Source organism: Arachis hypogaea, chromosome 4 (genome assembly GCF_003086295.3).
Source record: "Arachis hypogaea cultivar Tifrunner chromosome 4, arahy.Tifrunner.gnm2.J5K5, whole genome shotgun sequence".
Lineage (NCBI taxonomy): Eukaryota > Viridiplantae > Streptophyta > Magnoliopsida > Fabales > Fabaceae > Arachis > Arachis hypogaea.
This window is the reverse complement of record NC_092039.1, coordinates 73,462,185-73,484,556: the sequence shown is the minus strand read 5'-3', so window position 1 is coordinate 73,484,556 and position 22,372 is coordinate 73,462,185. Positions and strand designations below refer to the sequence as shown.

At 39.5% G+C, this 22,372-nt stretch overlaps 1 non-coding gene across 1 annotated transcript; it reads right to left on the bottom strand.

Moving 5' to 3' along the window:
* Window positions 1-19,801: 19,801 nt before the first annotated feature.
* LOC112798806 (small nucleolar RNA R71) lies at window positions 19,802-19,905 on the bottom strand. The gene has a single exon (XR_003200403.1). It is a non-coding gene; the product is annotated as a small nucleolar RNA R71 (small nucleolar RNA).
* Between the last annotated feature and the right edge of the window lie 2,467 nt (window positions 19,906-22,372).

Below are 22,372 nucleotides of genomic sequence, written 5' to 3'. Positions count from 1 at the left end.
GATAGTATTATTGATTCTCCTAGTTTAGTATGCTGATTCATGAACACAGCTACTTCATGAGTCTTGGCCATGGCCCTAAGCACTTTATTTTCAGTATTACCACCGGATACATAAATGCTACAGACACATAACTGGGTGAACCTTTTTAGATTGTGACTTAGCTTTGCTAATGTCCCCAATTAGAGGTGTCCAGAGTTCTTAAGCACACTCTTTTGCTTTGGATCACGACTTTAACCACTCAGTCTCAAGTTTTTCACTTGGACCTGCATGCCATAGGCACATGGTTAGGGACAGCTTGATTTAGCCGCTTAGGCCTGGATTTACTTCCTTGGGCCCTCCTATCCATTAATGTTCAAAGCCTTGGATCCTTTCCACCCTTGCCTTTTGGTTTTAAGGGTTATTGGCTTTTTGTTTTTCTTTATCCAATGATTTCTTGTAAATTTTTTTTTCACTGCTTTTTCTTGCTTCAAGAATCAATTTCATGATTTTTCGGATCAGCAATAATATTTCTCTTATTCATCATTCTTTCAGGAACCAACAATTTTAACATTCATAAAATTCAAGATAAAAAAATATGCACTATTCAAGCATTCATTCAGAAGACAAAAAGTATTACCACCACATATAATTAATTAGAATTTTTCTTATTAAGTACTCGAAAAATATAAATTGCCTCTTTATTCTAAAAATCTACTATTTTATTCATGTTTGATGATGATGAGAAAAATAAATTATGACTTAATTGAAAATAAAATCAAAATAGATATGCTAATTACTACTACTTATATATAACTTCTAAGGTAAGTTCCTATAATAACAACTATCACAGAGTTAAAGCTAAAATTAGAACTCAACAACCTTTATTTTGGAAAGTGGATGTTCCTCTAGTCTGTGGGGTGCTTGGTCTTTCAAGAGATAATTTCTGACGCTTCAGTTCCTTTAAGTCACGCCCTTGCTCTTCTTGTTCCCTAAGCAATTTGCAAAGCATGCTATTTTGAGTATTTTGTTCTTCCTTTATTTGGTCTATAGCTTCTTGCAAGTTGGTAACAGATGCTTCAAGATATTCCCAATATTCAAATTGAGGGATTTTCGGGAGAAATTCCTGTGCTCTCCTCTTGATGGGGTCATCCTGCACTTGTTGTTTTTCCATTGTGGTTTTAGTGATTGGCCGCTCAACTGAGATATACTCAGTTATTCCCATCCTCACTCCAGCATCTTTGTAGAGCATAGAAATTAAGCTTGGATAAGCCAACTTGGCATCTTTGGAGTTCTTGTTTGCAATTATGTAAAGTTCACATGAAATTAGTTGATGAACTTCCACTTCTTTTCCCAACATAATGCAATGGATCATCACTGCTCTTTTAACGGTGACTTCAGAATGATTGCTAGTGGGCAATATAGAACGCCCAATGAAGTCCAGCCATCCTCTGGCGACTGATTTGAGATCTTCTCTCTTGAGTTGATTTGGGACGCCCTTGGTGCTGGTGGTCCACCTGGCTTCAGGGATGCATATATCCTCTAGAATCTTGTCCAGGCCCTTGTTTGTTTTCATTATTCTCCTATTAAAGGAGTCTGGGTCATCTTTCAACCGAGGTAGCTTAAAGATCTCCCTGATTTTATCAGGGTGGATGAGAACAATCTTTCCTCTGACCAAGGTCCGATAGTCATAGAGGGCAGTTCCAGATATTCTCTGCCTGTCTGTTTGCCACAGATTAGTGTAGAACTCCTGAACTATATTCCTTCCCACTTTTGTTTCAGGGTTAGCTAGGATTTCCCAGTTCCTGTTTCGAATTTGTTCCAGGATCTCTAGATATTCATCTTCTTTCAAATCGAATTTGACTTCTGGGATCACTGATCTTAGACCCATTATTTTGTAGTAATGGTCTGAATGTTCTTTGGTTAAGAACTTCCCTTGATTCCAAAATGGTTTTGGAATACTCTCTTTCTTGCCTCTTGGAGTGGGTTGTTTTCCTTTAGGAGCCATGATCTTAGTGGGTATGGTTTAGTGATCACGGATAAACACACCAAACTTAGAGTTTTGCTTGTCCTCAAGCAAAAGAAAAGAAAGGAGAGGGATAAAAGGAGAGCTAGTGTCGAATGGTGGATGAGAGGAGGGAGGCCGAATGTTGATTTAAAAGGGAGGGGTGGGTTTTTCGAAAATTTTAAAAAGATAGGATAGAAGATATGATTTATAAAAGATAAATATGATAAGAAAAAGATATAATTTAAAAATAAAAAGTTGTGAATGATATTTGGAAAAGATAAATCTGAATTTTTATTTTGAAAAAGATTTTAAAAGATAATTGAGTTTTGAAAAATTTGAAAAAGAGTTGGATTGGATTGGAAAAAGATTTGTGTTTATGGATTAAGATACATTGATATTTTTGAAAAAGGGATTTTAGCAATTAGGATTAAAATTTTTGGAATTGAAGGATGAGGGTTTGTAACATGTTTATGCAAGAAATCATGAATTGAAACATAAAAAAAAATAAAAAATTGTGAAGTAAAAATGAATTTACCTCCTCCCCACCATCCTGGCGTTAAACGCCCAAACGCTGCATGTTTTGGGTGTTTAACACCTGTTTGCAGCTTCTCTTGGGCGTTCAACGCCCAGCTATTGCTTCTAGCTGGCGTTAAACGCCAAGAACTCCTTTGTCACTGGGCGTTTTTCTGAAAGCCCAGGACGCTATAAATCTGGCGTTGAACACCCAGAAGGTGTTTCTTTCTGGCGTTCAACGCCCAGAAGATGCTTCTTTCTGGCGTTCAACTCCCAGATGGCTATCCTTACTGGCGTTGAACGCCCAGTGAGTGCTTCTTTTGGGCGTTCAGCGCCCAAAACAGCTCTTACTAGCTTTTTTCGCACTAGCTGGCTTTTTTTGCTGTTTTATCCTCTGAATCCTTCTGTAAATCTGTGAACTCAAGCAATTGCTATTTTACCTTGAAGATAATTGACATAAACCTGTAAAAATCAATTAATTAACAAATAAGCCTTGTAAATGGCTGGGTTGCCTCCCAGCAAGCGCTTCTTTATTGTCTTTAGCTGGACGATTACTGAGCTTTAGTCAAGTCTCAGTTTTGAGCATTCTTGCTCAAAATTTCTTTCATGATAATGTTTGACTCTCTGTCCATTAACAATGAACTTTTTGTTAGAATCATTATCCTGAAGCTCTACATATCCATATGGTGACACACTTGTAATCACATATGGACCTCTCCATCGGGACTTCAATTTTTCGGGGAATAATCTGAGTATAGAATTAAACAGCAGAACTTTCTGCCCTGGCTCAAAGACTCTGGATAATAGCTTCTTGTCATGCCATCTTTTTGCTTTCTCTTTGTAAATTTTTGCATTCTCGAAAGCATTGAGTCTAAATTCCTCTAGCTCATTTAACTGGAGCAATCATTTTTCTCCAGCTAACTTGGCATCAATGTTTAGGAATCTGGTTGCCAGTAGGCCTTATGTTCCAGTTCCACTGGCAAGTGACAGGCTTTTCCATACACGAGCTGGTATGGAGAAGTTCCTATAGGAGTCTTGAATGCTGTTCTGTATGCCCACAGAGCATCATCCAAGCTTCTTGCCCAATCCCTTCTACAGTTAATCACAGTCCATTCCAGGATTCTTTTAAGTTCTCTGTTGGAGACTTCAGCTTGCCCATTTATCTGTGGATGATATGGAGTGGCTACCCTGTGGCTAACTCCATATCAAACCAAAGCAGAATAAAGCGGTTTATTGCAAAAATGAGTGCCCCCATCACTGATTAATACTCTAGGGGTACCAAATCTGCTGAAGATGTGTTTCTGGAGGAATTTTAGCACTGTCTTAGTGTCATTAGTGGATGTTGCAATAGCTTCCACCCATTTGGATACATAATCCACTACCACCAGAATATAAATGTTTGAGTATGATGGTGGGAAAGGCCCCATGAAGTCAATACCCCATACATCAAACAACTCAATCTCCAAGATCCCTTGTTGAGGCATGGCATAACTGTGAGGTAGATTGCCAGATCTTTGGCAACTGTCATAATTAAGTACAAACACTCGGGAATCTTTATAGAGAATAGGCCAATAGAAGCCACGTTGAAGGACTCTTGTGGCTGTTCGCTCACTTCCAAAATGTCCTCCATACTGTGATCCATGGCAGTGCCAGAGTATTTTCTGGGCTTCTTCTTTAGGTACACATCTACGGATTACTCCATCTGTACATCTCTTGAAGAGATATGGTTCATCCCAAAGATAGTACTTTGCATCCGTGATCAACTTCTTTGATTGCTGCCTACTGTACTCTTTGGGTATGAATCTTACTGCCTTGTAGTTTGCAATGTCTACAAACCATGGCACCTCCTGGATGGCAAAGAGTTACTCATCCGAAAAGTTTTCAGAGATCTCAGTAAGAGGGAGGGACGCCTCTTCTACTGGTTCTATTCGGGATAGGTGATCTGCTACTTGATTCTCTGTCCCTTTTCAGTCTCTTATTTCTATATCAAACTCTTGCAGAAGCAACACCTATCTTATGAGTATGGGTTTTGAATCCTACTTTGTGAGTAGATATTTAAGAGCAGCATGGTCAGTGTACACAATCACTTTTGATCCTACTAAATAAGATCTGAACTTGTCAATCGCGTAAACCACTGCAAGTAACTTTTTTTCTGTGGTTGTGTAGTTCTTCTGTGCGTCATTTAGAACACGACTGGCATAATAAATGACGTGCAGAAGCTTGTCATGCCTTTGTCCCAGCATTGCACCAATGGCATGGTCACTGGCATCACACATTAATTCAAATGGTAATGTCCAGTCTGGTGCAGAGATGATTGGTGCTGTGACCAGCTTAGCTTTCAGAGTTTCAAATGCCTGCAGACACTCTTTATCAAAGATAAATGGCGTGTCAGCAGCTAGCAGATTACTCAGAAGTTTGGCGATTTTTGAAAAATCCTTTATAAACCTCCTATAAAACCCTGCATGCCCCAGAAAGCTTCTAATTGCCTTGACATTGGCAGGTGGTGGTAATTTTTCAATTACCTCTACCTTAGCTTGATCCACTTCTATTCCCTTGTTCGAAATTTTGTGCCCAAGGACAACTCCTTCATTCACCATAAAGTGACATTTCTCCTAGTTTAAAACCAGGTTAGTCTCTTGGCACCTCTTTAGAACAAGTGCTAGATGGTCAAGATAGGAGCTAAATAAGTCTCCAAATACTGAAAAGTCATCCATGAAGACTTCTAGAAAAATTTTCCACCATATCAGAGAAAATTGAGAGCATGCACCTTTGAAAGGTTGCAGGTGCATTGCATAGACCAAATGGCATCCTTCTGTATGCAAATACCCCAGATGAACATGTGAATGCTGTTTTCTCTTGATCCTGGGGATCTACTGCAATTTGATTATAACCTAAATATCCATCCAGGAAGCAGTAGTATTCATGACCTGCTAGTCTTTCTAACATCTGGTCTATGAAGGGTAAAGGAAAATGATCCTTTCTAGTAGCTATATTGAGTCTTCTATAATCAATACACATACACCACCCTGTAACTATTCTTGTAGGAACTAGTTCATTTTTTTCATTATGAACCACTGTCATGCCACCCTTCTTAGGGATGACTTGGACAGGGCTTACCCAGGGGCTATCAGAAATAGGATAAATAATCCCAGCCTCTAGTAATTTAGTGACCTCCTTCTGCACCACCTCCTTCATGGCTGGATTTAGCCGCCTCTGTGGTTGAACAACTGGCTTAGCATCACCCTCCAATAGAATTTTGTGCATTCATCTGGCTGGGCTAATGCCCTTAAGATCACTGATGGACCACCCAAGGGCTGTCTTGTGTGTCTTTAGCACTTGAATTAGTGCTTTCTCTTCCTGTGGCTCTAAGGTAGAGCTTATGATCACAGGGAAGGTATCACCTTCTCCCAGAAATGCATATTTCGGGGATGGTGGTAATAGTTTGAGCTCGGATTTAGGAGGTTTCTCCTCTTCCTGAGGGATTTTCAGAGGTTCTATTATTCTCTCTGATTCCTCCAGATCATGCTGAACATCTTTAAAGATATCCTCCAGTTCTGATTCGAGACTCTCAGTCATATTGACCTCTTTTACCAAAGAGTCAATAATATCAATGCTCATGCAGTCATTTGGGGTGTCTGGATGCTACATAGCTTTGATAACATTCAACTTGAACTCATCCTCATTGACTCTCAGGGTTACTTCCCCTTTTTGAATGTGAATAAGGGTTCGGCCAGTTGCTAGGAAAGGTCTTCCTAGAATGAGAGTTGCACTCTTGTGCTCCTCCATTTCTAGCACCGCAAAGTCAGTGGGAAAGGCAAATGGCCCAACCTTGACAATCATGTCTTCAATCAAGCCTGATGGGTATTTAATGGAGACATCAGCAAGTTAGAGACATATCCGGGTTGGTTTAACTTCATCAGTCAACCCAAGCTTTTTGATAGTAGATGCAGGTATTAGGTTGATACTTGCCCCAAGATCACATAGAGTTTGCTTGGTACAAGTACCCTCTAATGTGCATGGTATCATAAAGCTTCCGGGATCTTTAAGCTTCTCAAGTAAGCTTTTCAGAATGACTGTACTGCATTCTTTAGTGAGGTAAACTTTTTCAGTTTCCCTCCAATCCTTCTTATGACTTAAGATCTCTTTCATGAACCTAGCATAAGAGGGTATTTGCTCAAGTGCCTCTGCAAACGGAATCTTTATTTCAAGAGTCATGAGATAGTCTGCAAAGCAGGCAAATTGCTTATCCTGTTCCACTTGGCGGAGTTTCTGAGGATAAGGCATTTTGGCTTTGTATTCTTCAACCTTAGTTGCTGTAGGTTTATTGCCTACAGATGTGGGTTGAGAAGCCTTTTTAGAGGGGTTGCTATCAGCACTTGTATGTGTCTGATCTCCCACTGGCGTTTGAATGCCAGGGGTGGAAGCTGGAGTGGCGTTAGACGCCAACTCCTTACCTGTTTCTGGCATTTAAACGCCAGAACTGTGCTTCCTTTGGGCGTTCAACGCCAATTCCTTGCTTGTTTCTAGCGTTGAACACCAGGACTGAGCATGGTTTGGGCGTTCAACACCAGCTTTCCACCCATTTTCTGGCGTTTGAGCTCCAGGATTATTCTTCTCTGGGCTCTTATTGTCCTCAGATGATTTTGGGTGGTTTGCTCATTTATTAGCTTCCTGCTACCTTGAAGTGAGGTATTTAATGTTTTTCCACTTCTTAATTGAACTGCTTGGCACTCTTCTGTTATTTGTTTTGATAACTGCTATTCTGTTTGCTTCAACTGTATTTCCATATTCATATTAGCCATTCTTGTTTCTTGTAATATCTCCTTGAATTCGGCTAACTGTTTTGTTAGAAAATCTAATTGCTGATTGAATTCAGCAGCTTGATCTGCAGGACTGAGTTCAGCAATTACTGTTTTAGCCTCTTCGTTGATGGAAGATTCACTGCTTAGGTACAGATGCTGATTTCTAGCAACTGTATCAATAAGCTCTTGAGCTTCTTCTATTGTCTTTCTCATGTGTATAGATCCACCAGTTGAGTGGTCTAGAGAAATCTGAGCTCTTTCTGTAAGCTCATAGTAGAAGATGTCTAACTGCACCCACTCTAAAGACATTTCAAAGGGGCCTTTTTCTTAGCATCTCTCTGTATCTCTCCCAAGCATCATAAAGGGATTCATTATCTCCTTGTTTGAAGCCTTGGATGCTCAGCCTTAGCTGTATCACCGTTTTGGAGGAAAATAGTGATTCAAGAATTTTTCTAACAGCTGTTTCTATGTCTTTATGCTGTCCTTAGGTTGGTTATTTAACCACCTCTTAGCTTGGTCCTTTACAGCAAATGAAAATAGTAATAATCTGTAGACATCTTGATCTACTTCCTTATCATGTACTGTGTCAGCAATTTATAAAAATTGTGCCAGAAACTTTATAGGTTCTTCGTGTGGAAGACCGAAATACTGGCAACTTTGCTGTACCATGATAATGAGCTGAGGATTCAACTCAAAACTACTGACTCCAATGGAGGGTATACAGATACTACTCCCATATGAAGTAGTGGGGTTAGCATATGACCCCAGAGTCTTTCTGGACTGTTCATTTCCACTTAAGTCCATAATGGAGAAAGGGAGATGATGTGAATTTATTTTATTTATTTTATTATATAGAAAAATTTTGAAATAATAATAATAAAATAAGATAAAATAAAGACGACAATGAAAATAAAAATAAATAAAAACGAAAATAAACTAAAAAAAATTAAAATATTTTATGAAGATTTTCGAAAAAGTGAGGAGAGAGAAAGTGGTTAGGATATTTTTGAAATTGAAATCTAATTTTTTTTAAATTCGAAAAAATGGCTTAAAATTAGTTAGAAAAGATATTTTTTGAATTTTGAATTTTATGATGAAAGAGAAAAACACACAGAAGACACAAGACTTAAAAATTTTTAGATCTAATGCTCCTTGTTTTCGAAAATTTTGGAGGGAAAACACCAAGGAACACCAAACTTAAAAATTTTAAGATCAAAACACAAGAAAGACTCAAGAACACCTTGAAGATTCACAAGAACAACAAGAACAAAAGAAAGAACACCAAACTTAAAATTTTTAGAAAACCAAAATAAATTTTTGAAAATTAAAGAAAATTAAAAAAAAATACCAAACTTAAAGTTTGGCACAAGATTCAATCAAAGGAAAATTATTTTTGAAAAAGATTTTAAAAAGAAGATACCCAATTGCCAAGAACATAAGCCAACGCTCTAGCCAACTGAGCTATAAATGTAACGTGTTTTAATATTGTATATAAAAAATATATTTTTGAAAACTAAAATTTTGAAAAAGCACAAGGAAAACACGAAATACACACAAAAATAGGAAAAACCAAAGATCAAACAAGAAAATTTGACAAGAACAATTTGAAGATCAAGGAAAAATAAATAACATGCAATTCGAAAATTTAAAGGAAAATATAAAATATGCAATTGACACCAAATTTAAAATATAAAACTAAACTCACATAAAAATTAAAAATTAATAAGGAAACAATAATATTTTTGAAAAATTTTTGAAAATAAAATAAAGGACTCAGATTTAATGACTTATAGCATCAAAAATAATTTATTCCTAATCTAAGCAACAAAATAAACCTTTAGTTGTCCAAACTCGAACAATCCCCGGCAACGGCGCCAAAAACTTGGTGCACGAAATTACAATCACACTTTTGCAATCCGCACAACTAACCAGCAAGTGCACTGGGTCGTCCAAGTAATACCTTACGTGAGTAAGGGTCAAATCCCACGGAGATTGTTGGTTTGAAGAAAGCTATGGTTATCTTATTATTCTTAGTCAGGATGCCAACAACAGTGTTTTTCAAGTTCAATTGTAAAAAGTGAAAGGGCATAAAATAAATAATTGTTACTCAATAATGGAGAATATGTTGGAGTTTTGGAGATACTTTGTCTTCTGAATTTCTGTAACATAATGCTTCCTCACTTTCAAAAGTGCAAAGTTCCTTCCATGGCAAGCTGTGTGTAGGGTGTCACCGTTGTCAATGGCTACTTCCTATCCTCTCAATGAAAATGGTCCAAATGCTCTGTCACAGTACGGCTAATCATCTGTTGGTTCTCGATCATGTCCGAATAAGATCCATTGATCCTTTTGAGTTTGTCACTACGCCCAACAATCGCGAGTTTGAAGCTCGTCACAACCATTCAATCCTTGAATCCTACTCGGCATACCACAGATAAGGTTTAGACTTTTTGGATTCTCATGAATGTCGCCATCAAGTCTAGCTTATACCACGAAGATTCTGATTAAGAAATCTAAGAGATACTCATTCAATCTGATGTAGAACGGAGGTGGTTGTCAGGCACACGTTCGTGGATTGAAGAAGGTGATGAGTGTCATGGATCATCATCTTCTTCATAGTGAAGCGCGAATGAACATCTTAGATAGGAACAAGCATGCTTGAATGGAAAACAGAAATAATTGCATTAATTCATCGAGACGCTGCAGAGCTCCTCACCACCAACAATGGAGTTTAGAGACTCATGCCATCAAAGAGTATAAAATTCAGATCTAAAAATGTCATGAGATACAAAATAAGTCTCTAAAAGTTGTTTAAATACTAAACTAGTAACCTAGGTTTATAGAAAACGAGTAAACTAAGATGGATAGTGCAAAAATCCACTTCTGGGGCCCACTTAGTGTGTGCTGGGGCTGAGACTTAAGCTTCTCACGTGCCTGGGCTGTTTCTGGAGTTGAACGCTAGGTTGTAACCTGTTTCTGGCATTGAACTCCAACTTGTAACCTGTTTCTGGCACTGAACGCCAGACTGCAACATGGAACTGGCGTTGAACGCCAGTTTACGTTGTCTATTTTCGCGCAAAGTATGAACTATTAGGCAGCGTTTGGTTTGAGAGACATAGACACTGAGACATAGACATAGTGGTACACGGTGACACATCTCTGCTGTTTGGTTTGGTGAGATACAGATTTTTGAAGGACACGGAAGGACACGGATGGACACGGAGACACTAAATTTGTGTACCTCCAATTTGGTGAGACATTGAGACACAACTTGTGAGACACTAATTTTTTACTCTTTTACCCTTATTGAGTTTTTAAAATTTATCTTCTTATCTTTCCAAATCTTTTTTTTCTCTTTTTCTTTTAGATTCTACAACTAAATTTACTTTTCTATTTTTTTCAAAAAAAAATTTGTACATTTAATTTTTTTATTTATTTAAATTTTGATTAATCTTTGATAAATTCTAAACTTTAATTTTATATTTTTTTTCAAGAATAATTATATATTTAATATTTAAATGATAATTTAAGATGGTATTAGAAGAAATAAAAAATTATTAGAAGAAATAAAAATTTAATGGTGATGGCATGCATTGTTTGGGATAATAGGTGTATTGTAATGATGGTAAAACTTGTGGTTGAATGAAGGGTAATTCAGTCTTTTTTAAATATATGTGTCTTGTTTCTTATTTTTGCCAAACACAATACATAGACACAAATATTTTATGTCCATGTCTTTAATGTCTGTGTCTCTGTGTCTATGTCTCATCAAATACATCAACCAAACGAAGCCTTATATATCGCTGGAAAGCCCTAGATGTCTACTTTCCAACCCAATGGAGAGCACGCCAATTGGACTCTTGTAGCTCCAAAAAATCCATTCCGAGTGCAGAGAGGTCAGAATCCAATAGCATCAGCAGTCCTTTTTCAGCCTGAATCAGATTTTTGCTCAGCTCCCTCAATTTCAGCCAGAAAATACCTGAAATCATAGAAAAACACAAAAACTCATAGTAAAGTCCAGAAATATGATTTTTGCCTAAAAACTAATAAAAATCTACTAAAAACTAACTAAAACATACTAAAATGAAATTACCCCTAAAAAGCGTATAAAATATCCGCTCTTCAGATGACTTCTCTGTATTTGGTAACACATATTCTGATTGCTTGCATCACTTAGCCCTGGTGCTAAAGAGATGCCAAGAGACCAACCTTGTTTTAAACTTGGAAAAATGCAATTTCATGGTTACAGAAGGAGTGGTCCTTGGTCATAAAATCTCAAAGAAGGGCATAGAAGTAGACATGGCAAAGGTAGAGGTGATCGAAAAGTTACCTCCACCTTGCAATGTCAAAGCAATCAGAAGCTTTTTGGGACATGCTGGTTTTTATAGGAGGTTTATTAGAGACTTCTCCAAGGTAGCCAAGCCATTGAGCAACCTACTTGTCTCTAATGTGCCTTTTGTTTTTGATCATGAATGCATGTTAGCTTTTGAGGAGCTTAAGAACAAACTTTCCTCTGCACCTATCATAGCACCACCATGTTGGAATCTACCCTTTGAGTTAATATGTGATGCATCAGATTTTACTATGGGTGCTGTTTTAGGACAGAGGAAGGATAAATTGGTGCATGTCATTTATTATGCCAGCAAGGTCCTTAATGAAAATCAAAGGAACTACACCACTACAGAGAAGGAATTACTAGCAATTGTCTTTGCTTTTGATAAATTTAGATCATATCTCATTGGTTCTAAAGTAATTGTATTCACTGATCATGTGGCACTCAAATACTTGCTTACAAAACAAGAATCCAAGCCAAGGCTAATAAGATGGATCCTGCTACTCCAAGAGTTTGACATCGAAAATAAGGATAGGAGTGGAGCAGAGAACAAAGTTGCTGACCACCTCTCAAGGATTCTACAATAGGAAGAAGGAGCACACCATCTTGCAGTGAATGAAAACTTCCCGGATGAGCAATTGATGATTATACAAAAGACCCCTTGGTTTACTAACATAGCCAATTTCAAGGCCATTGGGGAACTACCAACTAACATCAACAAACATATGAAGAGAAAGCTCATTAAGGATGCCAAATACTATATCTGGGATGAGCCATGCTTGTTCAAAAAGTGTGCTGATGGGATCTTGAGAAGGTATATATCCCATGGAGAAGGACAAGAGGTGCTTTGGCAATGTCATAGATCTACATATGGAGGCCACTTTAGTAGAGAAAGAACAGCAGCCAAGGTGCTCCAATGTGGATTTTACTGGCCAAGCATTTACAAGGATGCAAAGAACTTGATGTTAAGGTGTGATGAATGCCAGAGGGCTGGCAATTTACCCAGGAATAATGAGATGACACAGAGATTTATAATGGAGCTAGAACTATTCAATGTATGAGGGATTGACTTCATGGGGCCTTTCCCATCCTCCTACTCAAATAGTTATATACTTGTGGCTGTAGATTATGTGTCAAAATGAGTGGAGGCTATTGCCACCACCACAAATGACAACAAGGTTGTAATGAGCTTCTTAAGAAAGAACATTTTCAGCAGGTTCGGAGTTCCCAGAGCACTCTTAGTGATGGAGGGACACATTTTTGCAATAAACAACTGGAAGCACTCCTTCTCAGATATGGAGTCAAACACAAATTGGCAACCCCTTATCATCCGCAAACCAACGGGCAAGCAGAGATTTCCAACTGGGAGCTAAAAAGGATTCTCGAAAAAACTATTGGAAGCTCAAGGAAGGACTGGTCTAAGAAACTAGACGATGCTTTATGGGCCTACAAAATAGCCTTCAAGACCCCCATTGGGATGTCACCATACCAACTAGTGTTTGGTAAGGCTTGCCAATTGCCAGTTGAACTGGAGCATAGAGCCTTCTGGGCTCTAAAACTACTGAATTTTGATGAGCAAGCTGCTGGAGAAAAGAGGCTGAGGCAACTCAACGAGCTGGAAGAATTTAGGAACCAAGCATATGAAAATGCAAAGATCTACAAAAAGAACACAAAAAGATGGCATGATCAAAAGATAGCAAAGAGGGAGTTCACTGAAGGACAAAAGGTGTTATTGTACAATTCTAGACTTAGGTTCTTCCCTAGGAAGCTTAAGTCTAGATGGTCTGGACCCTTCACCATCATCAAAGTGTACCCCTATGGTCAAGTGGAGCTCATGGAGGACAAAACACAGAGAACCTTCACTGCAAATGGCCATAGACTCAAGCATTACCTGGGGGACTCACTGGATGAAAGAAGAGTGAGCTACCATCTCAACTGAAAAAGGAAGAACACCAAGCTAGTGACGATAAAGAAGCCCTGGTTGGGAGGCAACCCAACACTTTATATCCTTTTGATTTATTGCTTTATTAGAAGTAGATTGTAAATATTAGCTTAGGAATTTAATTTCAGTTTTGATAGTTAAGATAGCATTGTGAGTTAAATTGTGTGCTATTTTTTTGGAAGTGCAGCTGGATGAAAGCATTTACTAATGATGATGAGTGATTTGGCTAAGAACTAGCTAAAAAGCTAAGTTTGGTGTGGCCACTCACCAACTTGATCTAGGCTTACAAGCATTTGGATAAACTAAAATTTTTAGGAGTAAGCCCAGAGATTAAGTTTGGTGTGGCCACTACCATATGAGAATCAATCAGCAAGCCCAATTCCACTCAATGTGGAAGCATTTAATACATTGGTGGAGGCTTGAATAAGAATTTTAATGTGTTCAGGGAAGATTAGACGCAAAGAATGTGAAAGGATTGAAATTATTTCTTCCCCATGAACACATTAAAAACCCAATGATGAACCCAATTTATTGAGATGCCAATGAATTAAGTTTGGTGTCCCAAGGGACACCCATCAGTTGCAATCCCATTTAATAGCATTAAAAAGGAATGTAGATGATCATTTTGTCATTACTAATGGGGTTTTTGTTTTCTTTTTTTTTCAGGAGATTGAATGGGGCCCACTTGATAGATAACAAGGAGGTCAAAGTGTACTTACACTTTGGAACTCAACATCTTCAGAGAGCACAGCGGGATAAGGGTTGGCGCCTCTTCCCACGCTAGGTGCCACTCCCCAAGTGGAAAACATTGAATTCCCTTCTTTTCTCACCATTAAACCACACCCTTCACTCCTATAAATCCCTTACCCTCCCCTTTCCATCCACATAACAAACTCACAGAGACCTTTCTTTCTTCTCTCGTTCTTCTTTTTCTTTATCTCTCTACTTGATTGGGACAATCAAGTGCTAAGTTTGGTGTTGGGGTAAAACCTTGTTTTGCTTGTGTTTCTTCGCAACACTCCATTAATATCTCAGAACCTTCAAACACACACTCTTTCTCCATCCAATGGCACCACCAAGATCCTCAACCTCAAAGAAAAGAAAGACCAAAGAACCAACCTCAGGTTCCTCAAGCTCAAACTTCAATGAGTACAAATTCCTCTCAGCATTCAAACAAAACCAATTCTATGGTTGGGTGAGTGAGAGGGAGATTATCCCAGAGGTCGGCTTTCAACTAGGAAGGAATAAGCACCTTGAGATCAATATTGAGATCAACAACAGGGGTTGGGCACTCTTCTGCAACCCACCAAAGAAAGTGGTGGAAGGTGTGGTAAGGGAGTTTTATGCCAATGCTGTGCCACAGCTAGGGCAAACTTATTGGTATATTAGCTATGTGAGGGGGAAGACCATTGACTATAGTCCCTCTAACATAGAAAGGGTGTTGATGGTGAAAAGGGTCAACTCCACTCGAAGTTATGAGGAGAGGATGAAGCAACCAGACCTAGGATTTGATGAAATCCTGAATAAAATTTCTGTACTAAATGTGCAGTGGATCAATGATAAAGATGGAAAACCCAACCAGCTGAGGAGAAGGGACTTGAGCCCCCAAGCTAGGGGGTGGTTAGACTTTGTGAGAAGATCTTTGATCCCTACATCAAACACATCTGAGGTGACCAAGGAGAGGACTGTACTTATATACAGTATAATGAAGGGAGAAGGCGTGAATTATGGGGAGTTGATTACCAACAACATCAACAAGATACTGAAAAGCACTAACGAGAGCACAAGATTGACATTTCCCAACATCATACAAGAGCTATGTGATGACACTGGAGTTAAGAAGGTGATTGATGATGTGTTGGTGAAGCAAGATAAGCCTATAACTGCCAAGAAGATGGCCAAGGTGTTGGCTGTCAATCCACTTCAAAGGGCTAGAGAGCATAGAGCTCACGCTCATGTGCCACCACCACAACAACAAGAGGAAGAGGAGGCAGAGGAGCAACCACAATTTCTGGTGCTTTAACCACCACCATACCAACAATACCAACAATTTCCTGAAGGAATAAACTGGGAGCAACTGCAAGGAGACATGCACCAAATGAAGGGAGATCTGCATCAATTGAGGGAAGATGTCAACCAATTTCAAAGTATCCAAAGGGAGCAATGGAACCAAGTGAATGAGAAAATACATAACCTCCAAGAAAGTTTTGAGCAAGCAAGGAAGGAGCAGCAAGAGGAGTTTGATTGGGGTGAGGTGCGAAGTGCACTTAACAAGGTGGTGGAGCAAAATAAATGACAACAGAGGAACCTTACTGAGTTCAGGCATCTCTATGATGCCCGGACCATTTCAAGGAGACAATATGATATCAACACACAGGCGAAGCTGAATCACCTGTGTAATGCTGTAGCCCATCTTTCATGCAAGGGCTAGAAGAATCGAGTGCTAGACAAGAGGAGATCCTAGCTAAGCATAAGGAAGATGAAAGAAATTATATGGTGAGGCTGGGTTTCTGGAAGCCTAAGGACAAGAAAGCACAAGAAGGATTCTCCAAAAAGGGTGGAGATGACTCCTCCCCCTCCAAGAAGAAGGACAAAGGCAAGGGGCCAATGAATTGAAGAAGCTGCATAAGGTTGTTGAGTTCCATGGTTGACATTTTCCAAATTTATGAGTTCTGCTTAAGTTTTTTTTTCTTTTTATCTGTTTACCTTATGATTGAGAATAATTGATGATGTTAGGATAGCTTATGTTTTATTCTACTTGAAGTCTTTTGTGAGTCCTTTGACATGCAAGAAAGAAAATGCAATGATAACTATAATCTTCATTTTCATCAATAAAGTAGAGTTTGTTTCCATAAGAGTTGTTGTGAGTGTGAACAAGAGTGAATGAGACTAAGAACAAGAAAGCTTATTCCAAAGAACTAAGGAACAAAAGACTAAGTGAAGAACATTGAATGAAGTGAAAAAAAAATGAGTCATGAAAAGTAACTAGTCCTAGAAGGCATGACAAGTAGAAGTTGAGGGGTGTTCCTTGAATATCTATAGAACCAAGAAGTAGTAAGCAAAAAAGACCCAAGGCTCTGAGCATCAACTACTAAGGAGGGAAGAGAAACATTAAAAAACTCAAAAAGAGTTAGAATCCCTAGTAGATGCTTGTGGTGAAGATGTGTCAAGAAGAAGCTTGGGCAAGTAAATTCTCAGGGGTGTTTCAACACCTAGCACCCTAAAGTCAACTGACTTGGGAGTGTTGATTGAAAGCCTAACTAAAGGGTTGTCTTGAGACAAAAATACTTAGAGTCATGGTTAATAAACAGAAAAAAAGCATAACAGAGAAAGAAAGAGTTAAACCTTACTACTTCAAGGTGACAATCAATGAAAAGGACCCCTAAGACACATACTTAGAGAAACCCTTAAGGATCTAGGAGCTCTTTGTGATATTCAAAGCACTCATGCATGTGTTGAGCACTTAGTCCAATTCCTAGTTATATAGTGCATACATTCAAGGTCAAGTCTCAATTCACCAAAAATACCACTCACATTGATTTGCTTGGGACAAGCAAAGCTTAAGTTTGGTGTTGTGATGACTTACATCATCTACCCTTTTTCTTGCATAAAAAGGACCATAGAAGAGGCATAATCTCATTTGATCATTGCAATTCATACCTTAATTGATAAATATCATAGTACATTGCTTTGAAATGACTTTGTGCTGGATTTCAGGTGGAGAAGACATTAAAAATAGGAAAGAAAACAACAAAACAAGTGGGGCGTGTGAAGCAGGCGTGCCACTTGGAACAAACACCACAAAAATGTATTGGCATGGCACACCAGAAGCTGGGCGTGGCACACTGGTACAACATTCCAGAGAGCAAAATTGAAGACCATCAAAGGGGCGTGGCACGCCAGGAGTAGGGCGTGGCACGCGAACTCGTTACTAGAAGAGCCATCACTATGGCGTGCCACGTTGTGTCGAAGGCGTGGCACGCCAACCCCAGAGTTCACTTGGGCGTGCCACTTGAGGACCAAGGTGTGGCACGCCAAGCCTATAAGACCCACAATTGAATGGGCATGCCACTTGAATAACAAGGCATGGCACGCTAGTGAACAATGAGACAATGCAAAAGTTGGGTGTGCCACTTGGTATCGAAGGCGTGGCATGCTAGCTCAAGAAGTCCCACTAAGGCGTGCCACTTGAGCAACAAGGCGCGGCACGCCAGCACCTAAGGAGGCCAAATAAAGCTGGGCGTGCCACTTGGTATCGAAGGCGTGGCACGCCAGCTTAATTATCTCACTTTGTCGTGCCACTTGAACATCCAAGCGTGGCACATCAACCTCTGGGACCATGGCAAATGAAGGGCGTGACACGCTAGTCTCATGGCGTGGCACGCTAGGAGTCTTTTCCAGAAGAAGAATTAAAGGGCCAGTGAACTCAGGCGTGCCACTTGGGAGATGAGGCGTGGCACGCCAGTAAGAAGATGAAGCAAATGAAGGGTGTGACACGCCAGTCTCATGGCGTGGTACGCTGGTTGTACTTTCCAGAGAGGAAGAAGAGGAGCTAATGAACTCAGGCGTGCCACTTCGATGACGAGGCGTGGCATGCCGGCAAGGGGATGAATCTTTAAGAAGGGTGTGGCACGCCAGACCCTGGGCGTGCCACGCTGGTACAAATCTCCAGAAGCATAGAGATAAGGGAAATGACCTTGGGCGTGCAACTTTGGTTCGAAGGCGTGGCACGGCAGGTTGCTTTGCCCTTTTAAAATGCCTTGGGCGTGCCACTTTGGTTCGAAGGCATGGCACGCCAGGCTACTTTGCCCTTTAAAATGTCCTGGGCGTGCCACTTAGGCTCGAAGTCATGGAATGCCAAGGGTGAAACAGAGGATGGCGTGCCACTTGAATGAAGAGGTGTGGCACGCCAAATCAGAAATAGAAGGAGCATGACACGCCAGAGACACGCCAGCTGGAAGATCACATTTGTTGAGTTTTTTTTCCCTCCAAAATGTAATTTTCTTTTCACTTTGTAATTTTCTTTTATTTTCTAGATCTAAGAGTAGTATAAATACCCTTGGAAGTATTGGAAAAGGGGTTAGCAAGTCACAGAGTTTAGTTTTTGGGGGATTTCACCTTTAGTTTTCACACTTCATCTCTTCCATCTTTTGTACTTTCTCTCTGAGCTATGAGTAGCTAAATTCCCTCTCATTGAGAGAGGAAGCTCTATTGTACTTGATGGATTAATGATAGTGAATTTCTTCTTCTCTTCATCTTCTCTTTGATTTGCTAGAAGGAATTTCGATTTTAATGCTTAGTGTTCAATTAACTTGGAAAAGAAATTGAATGCAAAATGGGTTTCATGGGAACCTTGGAAAAGAAAACATAAAACCATGCTAGAAATCCCTTCTCACACTTGAGTAGAATCTGGGTTTTGGTGTTTGGATATGGTGACATACAATCCTCCCTCTACCTGGACCTATAATGATGTGTGGTATAATCAGGGACCAAGCATATCTCTCTTCATGAGCAATTAGACCAAGGAATTGGCTATTGATCAAGATCTCAGAGATTGAGTCACCAAGGGATTGGGGCTCAATCAATCATGATTGCCAAGAGGTCAATGAGTTTCATGATTGAAGAGGATATGAGCTGGAATTAATCCAAAGAGATAATATATCCTGATCTCAATGAATTCCCCCATTCTTATCTCTCCCATTCTTTTATAGCTTTACTTACATTCTGCAAAATCCCATTCCCCTTTATATTCTTGTTATTTCCATTTCTGTATTTTATTGCTTTCTTTCATTTCCTTTGTCATTTATGTTTCTGCCATTTATAATTCTGCACACACAACTTATTCTGTTGAGCTTGACTAATTCACCAATTGATTAAAATTGCTCAAATCTACCAATCTCTGTGGATACGATCCCACTCCACTGTGGGTTAATACTTGACGATAATTTTGGTGCGCTTGCCAAGAGTGGATTCATCAATATTATTGGGGAAGGGTAGTGAATTCAGCCCATCAAGATCCTCATCAGTTCTTATCTGAATTCTTGTAGATCTATGATACTGTTAAGACCAATGGGATTGATCCCGAGGTCTACAGACTTATGCTTTTCCGTTTTGCTGTAAGAGACAGAGCTAGAACATGGTTGGACTCACAACCTAGAGAAAGCCTGAACTTTTGGGACAAGTTGGTCAATGCTTTATTGACAAAATTCTTTCCACCTCAAAAGATGAGTAAGCTCAGAGTGGATGTCCAAACCTTCAGACAGAAAGAAGGTGAATCCCTCTATGAAGCTTGGGAAAGAAACAAACAATTAACCAAAAGGTGTCCTTCTGACATGTTTCAGAATGGAGCATCATATGTATATTCAATCATGGTCTGTCTGAGTTATCCAAGATGTCATTTGACCACCCTTTCGGTGGATCTCTTTATCTGAAAACGCCTGCAGAAATCCAGGAACTCATTGAAATGGTTGTAAATAACCAATTCATGTACACTTCTGAAAGAAATCTTGTGAATAATGGGACAACTCAGAAAAAAGGAGTTCTTGAGATTGATACTCTGAATGCTATATTGGCTCAGAACAAAATATTGACTCAGCAAGTCAATATGATTTCTCAGAGTCTGACTGGAATGCAAGCTAAAGATGCCTCCTCTGAAGGTAAAGCTTATGACCTTGAGAATCCTACAATTTAAGAGGTGAATTACATGGGAGAAGCCTATGGAAACACCTATAATCCTTCGTGGAGGAATCACCCAAATTTCTCATGGAAGGATCAACAGAAGCCTCTACAAGGCTTCAATAACAATAATGGTGGGAGAAATAGGTTTGGTAATAGCAAACCTTTTCCATCATCTTCTCAGTAACAGACAGAGAATTCTGAGCAGAGCATCTCTGGCTTAGCAAACATAGTCTCTGATCTATCCAAGGCCACTCTCAGTTTCATGACTGAGGCACGATCCTCCATCAGAAATTTAGAGGCACAAGTGGGGCAGCTGAGTAAAAGAATTACTGAAACTCCTCCTAGCACTCTCCCAAGCAATACAGAAGAGAATCCAAAAAGAGAGTGGAAGGCTATTAATACAACCAAAATGGCCGAACATATAGAAAACGAGGAGGACGTGATTCACAGTAAAGAAGACATCATGGGACGTCCACTGGACTACAAGGAGTCCTCTATTGAGGAACCACAGGAATCTGAGGCTAATCTAGAGACCATAGAGATTCCACTGAACCTACTATTACCATTCATGAGCTTTGACGAATATTCTTCCTCTGAAGAGGACAAAAATGTTACTAAAGAGCAAGTTGCTCAATATCTAGGAGCAATCATGAAGCTGAATGCCAAATTATTTGGTAATGAGTCTTGGGAGGATGAACCTCTATTGCTCATCAATGAACTAACTGCATTGGTTCAGCTGAAATTACCTCAAAAGAAAGAGGATCCCGGAAGGTTCTTGATACCTTGCACCATAGACACTATGACCTTTGAAAAGGCTCTGTGTGACCTAGGATCAAGTATCAACCTCATGCTGCTCTCTGTAATAGAAAAACTAGGGATCTTCGAGGTACAAGCTATAAGAATCTCACTAGAGATGGCAGACAAGTCAAAGAAACAGGCTTATGGACTTGTAGAGGATGTCTTGGTAAAGGTTGAAGGCCTTTACATCCCTGCTGATTTCATAATCCTAGACACTGGGAAGGATGAGGATGAATCCATCATCCTTGGAAGACCTTTCCTAGCCACATCAAAGGCTGTAATTGATGTGAACAGAGGAGAGTTAGTCCTTCAAGTGAATGAGGACTACCTTGTGTTTAAGGCTCAAGGATTTTCCTCTGTAAACATGGAGAAGAAGCATGAAAAGCTTCAGCCAACTCCCTCCATGCAGAGTCAAACAGAGCCCCCACACTCAAACTCTAAGTTTGGTATTGGGAGGCCACAACCACGCTCTGAACATTTGTGAAGCTCTAAAAGAGCTCACTGTCAAGCTATTGACATTAAAGAAGCGCTTATTGGGAGGCAACCTAATTTTATTTATCTATATTAATTACTCGTTTATTTTGTTTTCCATTATTATTTTATGTTTTCTTTAGGATCATGATCATGTGGAGTCACAAAAACAATTGCAAAAATTAAAGCAAAATCAAAAGCAGCATCAAAAATAGCACACCCTGAAGGAAGAGCTTACTGGCGTTTAAACATCAGTAAGGATACCAAAATGGGCATTTAATGCCCAGCCTGACACCATTCTAGGAGTCTAAACGCCAGAAAGGGCATTTAAACGCCAGAAAAGGGCATCAGCCCGGCGTTTAATGCCAGGAATGGCATATAGAGTGCGTTTAGCGCCAGCAAGGTGCATGGATGCAAAATCCTTGACACCTCAGGATCTGTGGACCCCACAGGATTCCCACCTACTCCACCTCACTCTATCTCCTCTTCACACCTTTCCATAACACTCTTCCCAAACCACTATTCACCTATCAAGTCTTACCCTCTTCCCCATATTCTATTCACCACTCATATACATTCCCTAATTCCCATAAACCCACCCATTCTCCACATGGTTACCGTCTCTCCCTTACCCTATAAATAACCCTCCTTACCACCTTCCATTTCACACATCTCAAACACTTATCCCCATTGGCTAAATTCCCACACACCTCCATCTCCTCTATTTCTTCTTCTTCTCCTCATTTCTTTTTTCTTTTACTCGAGGAGGAGCAAACCTTTTAAGTTTGGTGTTGGAAAAAGCGTTACTTTTTGTTTTTCCATAACCATTAATGGCACCTAAGGCCGGAAAAACC